This window comes from Nipponia nippon, unplaced genomic scaffold (assembly GCF_047370975.1).
Source record: "Nipponia nippon isolate SJK-2023a ecotype South Korea unplaced genomic scaffold, ASM4737097v1 scaffold_23, whole genome shotgun sequence".
Taxonomy (NCBI): Eukaryota; Metazoa; Chordata; class Aves; order Pelecaniformes; family Threskiornithidae; genus Nipponia; species Nipponia nippon.
The window spans coordinates 3,961,584-3,967,482 of NW_028262340.1; positions in this window are offsets into that span (position 1 = coordinate 3,961,584).

The following is a 5,899-nucleotide window of genomic DNA, read 5'->3' on the forward strand; positions in this document are numbered from 1 at the left end:
ATCCTGGCTCCTTCAAAGGCTCCTGCTCTGGCAGCTAATGGGATTTTTAAAGTAAGATTTTTGTTGCTGCCCTGTGACCTGCGCTGGGCTCTGGTTTTGCTGCTGCTCGGCCTCAAAGGGTGAGCGAGCAGCTCCAGCCCGGGAGGTTTCCAGCTGAGCCTGTCCTCCAGAAGCAGCACCACAAACCCTTGTTTCTGCAGCGCTGTTTCCAGGGATTAACCACAAAAGGTTTCTGTACAAAGGGCCCCCGGGCTCCTCTTTCAGTCAGCCTCAAGAGCCTCACGTTTTTAGCCAAAAAAGGAAATGACCCAGCTGCACGTAGCGCTGGAACATCTGGATTTTATCCCTGTCATGAATGGGTCATGGCTATGCACGGCCCAGTGCCTGATTTACGGGAGGGGGAGGGTGATGTCATGCACAAACATCCCCCGAGACTCCCAGAGTGCGGGTCTAAAACAGTCATGAAAATATTATTAAGCACAGGCGAATAGTGCAGGGGGGAGGGCAGGGCCGGGGCTGCTGCACGGGGTGAGGTGGGAGCAGGGGAACTCGCTGGGAGTCCAGGGCAGCACTGGGGGTGGAGAAAGAGGCTTCGGCATTAACCAAACGTGCCCAAGCTGCGCTCGCCTGCACCGCCAGCACGGGATCAGGGACTGCGTTTGCAGCCCCGATGGGCAGAGCCAGGTCCAAGCCACTGCCTGCCCCGGCCCCAGCGAGGTGTCCCAAAAGGGCTGCTTGCTCTGGGCCAGGGCGAGAGCCGGGGTGAGAGCAGGGCCCTGCCACGGGCTGGCTGGCGCAGCCACAGGGCTTGGGCAGGGATGCGGACAGGGCATGATGCTCCCTGGTGCCTGGAAGGAGCCTTGTGCCATGGCCCAGGGCACCAGAAGCAGCTTGGCTCAGTGGTGCCGGCGGCTGCTCGCTGCTGGCCGTGCAGCGGTGCCCATGCTGGGCACGTGCTGGCTGTGTGCTTCCTCCCCTGGAGACGGACACAGCTGCTCCTGGCTCGGGCTCGCCGCAGGCAGCGGTTTCACTTCCCAGAGGTTTGTTCTCTTTCCAGCCAGAGTTTCCCCCGGAGGAGAGCTGAGCCGTTGGTGTGTCGGATACAGTCTGCACGGCAGCGACGTGTGCCCACGTCCCAGAGCTGACGGGAGCTGCACCGCTGGGGAATGAGCTCTGCCTGCCTCTGCCTGCGGTTGGGCAGGAGGGAAGGGCTAATTTCAGCTCCCAGCTGCCTGCTGGCGTTTGCCCCTTTTCCAGCTGTAGCTGCACACAGGTTCAGACAGCGTGTCGGATTACTGCGCCGGTAATGCCTTGTCTGAGCTCCCCAAATCGAGCACGGACCTGCCTTGGCTGCTCCTGCGTCCCTCCAGGTGACTGGTCAGGAGGCTGCGTTGATGCTGGGTGAAGCCGGAGGCTCGGGCTTGGCCCCACACGGTAACAGGCAGGTCTCCAGGGCAATCGCTGCAGGTCTCAGGGCTGGTGGGAGAGCCAGGGTTAAAGGGAGAATAGCTCTCCTTTGTCTCTAGAGGTAGGGATGTGGTTATAGCCAGGCTGAACCCTGCAGGCATCCTGTGAGTACTCCCCCAGGTCTTTTTTTGTTGTCCCCTTGTCCCCACCCTGCCAGGGCAGTGCCGAGTGAAGGTCCTGGGGAGGTGGGGAAGGAGCTGTAGCTCAGCACAAGTAGGTTTGCTCCCATCATCCCACCTTTCCTTCCAGGAAAACTGAGCAATGTCCTGCCCTGGTCTGTCCCGCAGCCATGGCTGCAAAGGCACATGGCACCGAGGGGCTGCGGGGCTGCCCCGGGACAGAACGGCACCTCCCGGAGCCCCCTTCTCCCACCGGAGCAAACCTTCTCCCAAGTGCGCTGCCCTTCGTGGGGTGAGGAGGAGGGAGGCCACGCAGCGGCCGGTCCGGTCCCACCTTGACCCTCCTAATGCCAGCAGCCGAAAATAAAAAGGCCATGTGGCTGGACGGGACATTGCTAGATTTCAACTCCTTCCCTTCCCAGGGATGAAGTTTCATGCAAAGGGAAAGGGAAGAACACGAAGTTCAGAATATTATCTCCGTTTTTATTTTTAGACGGGCATTCATGAGGAAGAAATGACGTACTTTGGGGCAGCCTGTAGTGTAAGAGAGTAATCAAAGACAATATTCTTACCTTCAGTATCATTCTCTTCTCAGTGAACTGGCTGTTCCCAGGGCAGGACCAAGTTTGTCTGCCACAATTAAGCCCAATTTTTTCGTTGTTGCTTTTGGCTTAAAGTAATTTATCATGCATGGTAGAAAAATATGAATAATTTATTTGTGAGTTAAAATTTAATTACAGCTTTGCATTTGGCAAAGTGGGGGCAAAGCACTGGCATGATCTCTCCTTGGCATTTAGGGTGGATCTGAAGAAGGCAATTAAAATCCAAGTGAAAGTGGAAGGTTGCAGCCACGGTTTCTGTGGGAGGACTTCCACCAGGACCGTGTCACTCAAGTGCGGTCATGTTGCTGAAAGCCCATCAGGCAACAGAAGTCTGCACGTTCCAGGTAGCGAGGGCACCCGCTCTGCCCCGTGAGAGGCAGAGTGAGGGCTGCAAACCAAAGCCTACGTTCCCACGTGCTTATTTCTTTCAGGCATGTTCCAGTTCGGACTCTGACTCATGACCGTGTAACGCTGCCAGAGCCGGACAGCTCTGCCAGCCGCTGGCATCCCACCTGCGTGGGATGGGGAGGGTTCTGTCCCCCAGCCACAGGGATGCGGGGGCTTGTACCGGAGTGGGTGCACGGTGCTGGCCGTGGGCCCAGGACCTCTGCCTGGGCAACTGCGACGAGCACAGGTGACAGGGACAGGCGGTGCCAAGCCTGGGCATTCCCTCAAGCCTGGCTGCAGGAGGTGATTTTCCAAGCCGTGTGCTATGGATAACAACCGCGTCTGGGCTAAGCGACCACGCCTGCGAGCCCCTGGCTTGTCCTGCTTCCTGGGGCTCAAGAGTTTTCTCAGAAGACAAGGTGGAGGCAGGCTTGCAGGTAGCTGAGTCACTGCACGCTCTGCTGTGGCTCTCAGCACCCAGTGCTGCGTGGGCTGGACGCTCGCGCTGCCCACCCCGTCCCCGGGCAAGCCCCGAGGAGCAGCACTCCCCAAAAGGCAGGCCTGCGGGGGCCTGATGCTGCACGAAGGCTGCCTTGGCTTCCAGACGGGTCCTGGAACGTGCAGGGTGAATGTTTACTGAAGCAAGCTCACAATAATTTTGATAAGGGTAATTAAAGCCATGACATTTTATTTTCTAAGTACTTCTTCCTGTTTTCTCTGTCCTTGCTGCCTCCGTCCTGCAGCAGTGCCGCAGCAGAGAGGACGAGCGCCTGTGCGCGGAGGGCAGCGTGTGGGCGCGTGGCTGAAGGAGGCTGCGCGGGGTGGAGCGGCTGCGTGGCTGCGGGCGGGGGGGGGTGTTGGCGGCACGCCCTGCGCTTGCACCAGGGGTATGAGCGAGTTTTGGAGCAGTTGTCCATGGTTAGAAGGACTTCAGGCACATGTGCCACCAGGCCGAGCGCTGTGCTGTTTTCGGACGATGCCAAGGCTGTTTCAGAGTGCACGCAGTTGCATTTAACTTTGCTGTTGCTTCTAGAGAAAGGTCATTGTGCCTCCAAGGCTGGGGTCAGTCCTGATCCCAAATCCAATGCCAGCATCCCTGGGCACTCTGTGCCACCAAATATGGTCAGCGCTGGGGAGAGCCGCGGGCAGGCCTGGAGGGGCTTGGAAGGCAGCCACCGGGAGGGCTCCTGCCTGCAGAAACCCTCCCAGCCGCTGCGCCCAGCGGGACTGGGCCGGGCTGCTGCGGCGCTGGGGTCCAGCCGCTGCCGCGGAGGGATGGGCAGGACGGCTGGCAGGCAGGCAGGGCTGTGCACGTCGCAGCTCTCCTGGGCGCGAGGCTTTCCCTCCTCTCCTGGCAGTGACTGCCGCACAGCCACCCCGGCTCTCTGCGCAGCCTGGCCAGCACGGAGCCCAGCTGCTCTGCACAAAACAGCATTTTCTTGGTGACTGCTAACTATTTGCGTATAATATAAGCTAATGGCCTCATACAACATGACACTCTCCTTCACTCTGATTTACTAGACTAGGAAGCGTAAGCAGTTGCTACGGTGGCAACCCTTTCCTCCGCTGAAAGCGTCTGCAGAGGGCCTTCTGCGTGCAGCCAGCCCCGTGCGCAGGGATCCAGCCCCGCTCCTGGCCGCAGGGGTCTGCCTGCCCCTTGCTGGGGTTCCCTCTCCACCCCTTTTTCTCTCTCAACCGTCAGATTTGTGTCCCCTCCTGCAGAGAGGGCAGCTCCAGGGCCTGGCCCTGGGCTGGAGCGCAGGGGACACCCAGGAGGCGAGGGGGGCCACTGCTGCCACCCCTGCCACCAGGCTCTTCGAGGAGACGCCCTCTCCCCCAGCCACCGTCCCGGGGAGCCGTGCTCTGCGGCAGAGGAGTCCGGCGGTGGAGCGCAGGCACGGCCTGCACGCACCCATGCGATGGGGCTCTGGGGCCCTGGCCAGCACGTCCCCGTGGCCTCAGCAGCGAGGGGTACGCGGTCTGCTGCCAGGCCTGTGCCAGAGCAGGGCGTCCAGCCTGTTAATAACAGCACTGGTGGAAATTGTGGAAAAAGGGGCGCCGGGGAGCTTTGCAAGCCCCTCTGCGGGCTCCAGTGCCCAGATTCTGTCCAGGTCATGCTGTCGGCACCTTTGGTTTTGTCGCTGCTTTTCTGGCACTTGCGCAATGATCTGTCTCTCCCTGGCAACAGAATGACTAAATAGCTGCTCGCAGCTGAGGCGCTGGGGAACTGAGACCAGAGAAATGCCGGGGACCTGCTCCAAGGGGCCTCCAGCTCCTCAGGCCTCCTCTGACGCGGGCTTCGGCCCGAGCCCTGCCTCCCCCCCTCCTCTGGCCCTGCCGCCGTGGCTGCAGCGTGCCGGGTGGGTACCACCGCAGCCTTCAGGCCTGCGATCCCCTCCAGCAGCTGCTCTTGGCACCGAAACACTTCTCCCACTGGCCTCAGACCCTGCTGCTGTTTTCTTAAGCGGGCAGATGGGACAGAAAACAGCAAGCTGTTCCTCTGGGTGCACGGTCAGGTTAGCAGCCTTCCTGTGCCTGATCACTGCAGTGCAGGGTTCTTGTGTGAAGGAACAAATGCTGACGGCAGAAATCCCGTCCCTCCGGCTCCCCATCCCCAGAGGAAGCGCCGGGGCCGCTATCAGATCTCTGCGGGCTTCTCTGCTGCCCTGTGGCATCTGTGCAGGGGTGGCCCATGCCACCAGCACGGCCGGGTGACGGCACGGCCACACTGGGACCACCAGCGCCCGCTGGCCGCCCCGCACCGCCGCTCTGCCCGGGCAGCTCCCGCGGCACCGGGGAAGTTTTTCACGGGCAGGTGGATGCCCCCAAAGCCTCCTGCTCCGGAGGGTTTCGCTCAGCAGCCGCCGTGCAGGCGGGGCCCCCGGCCTGCGGCACCGGGGCCGGGGACCGAGCCGGCGGCACAGCCCCGCCGCGGCAGCCAGCCGGGCCCGGGCCGGGCGGTGACGCCCGGGGCTCGTCGTGAGGGTGCCCGGAGGAACCCAGAGGAACCGGCCCGGGGGCCGGGGACCCGCCGGCCTGAGGTGACTCCGGGCCGCAGGGGCAGGGCCGGGCCGGAGCCGCCTCCTGCCGGCGACCCCGAGGCGGCCGAGGCCGCGCTGCTGCGGGCCGTGCGCTGCGGCCCGACCCTGGCAGCCCGGCACCGGGCCTGGCCCCTCTCCCCCCGGCACCGGGCACCGGGGCCGCCCCCCGCCCCGCTCCACGCCGCCGCCGCCGCCGGGCCGGAACCTCCCCGCCGGGCCGGAACCTCCGCGGCGGGCGCGGGCGAGGCCGGAACCTTCCCGCGGGACACAGGCCGGGCCGGAA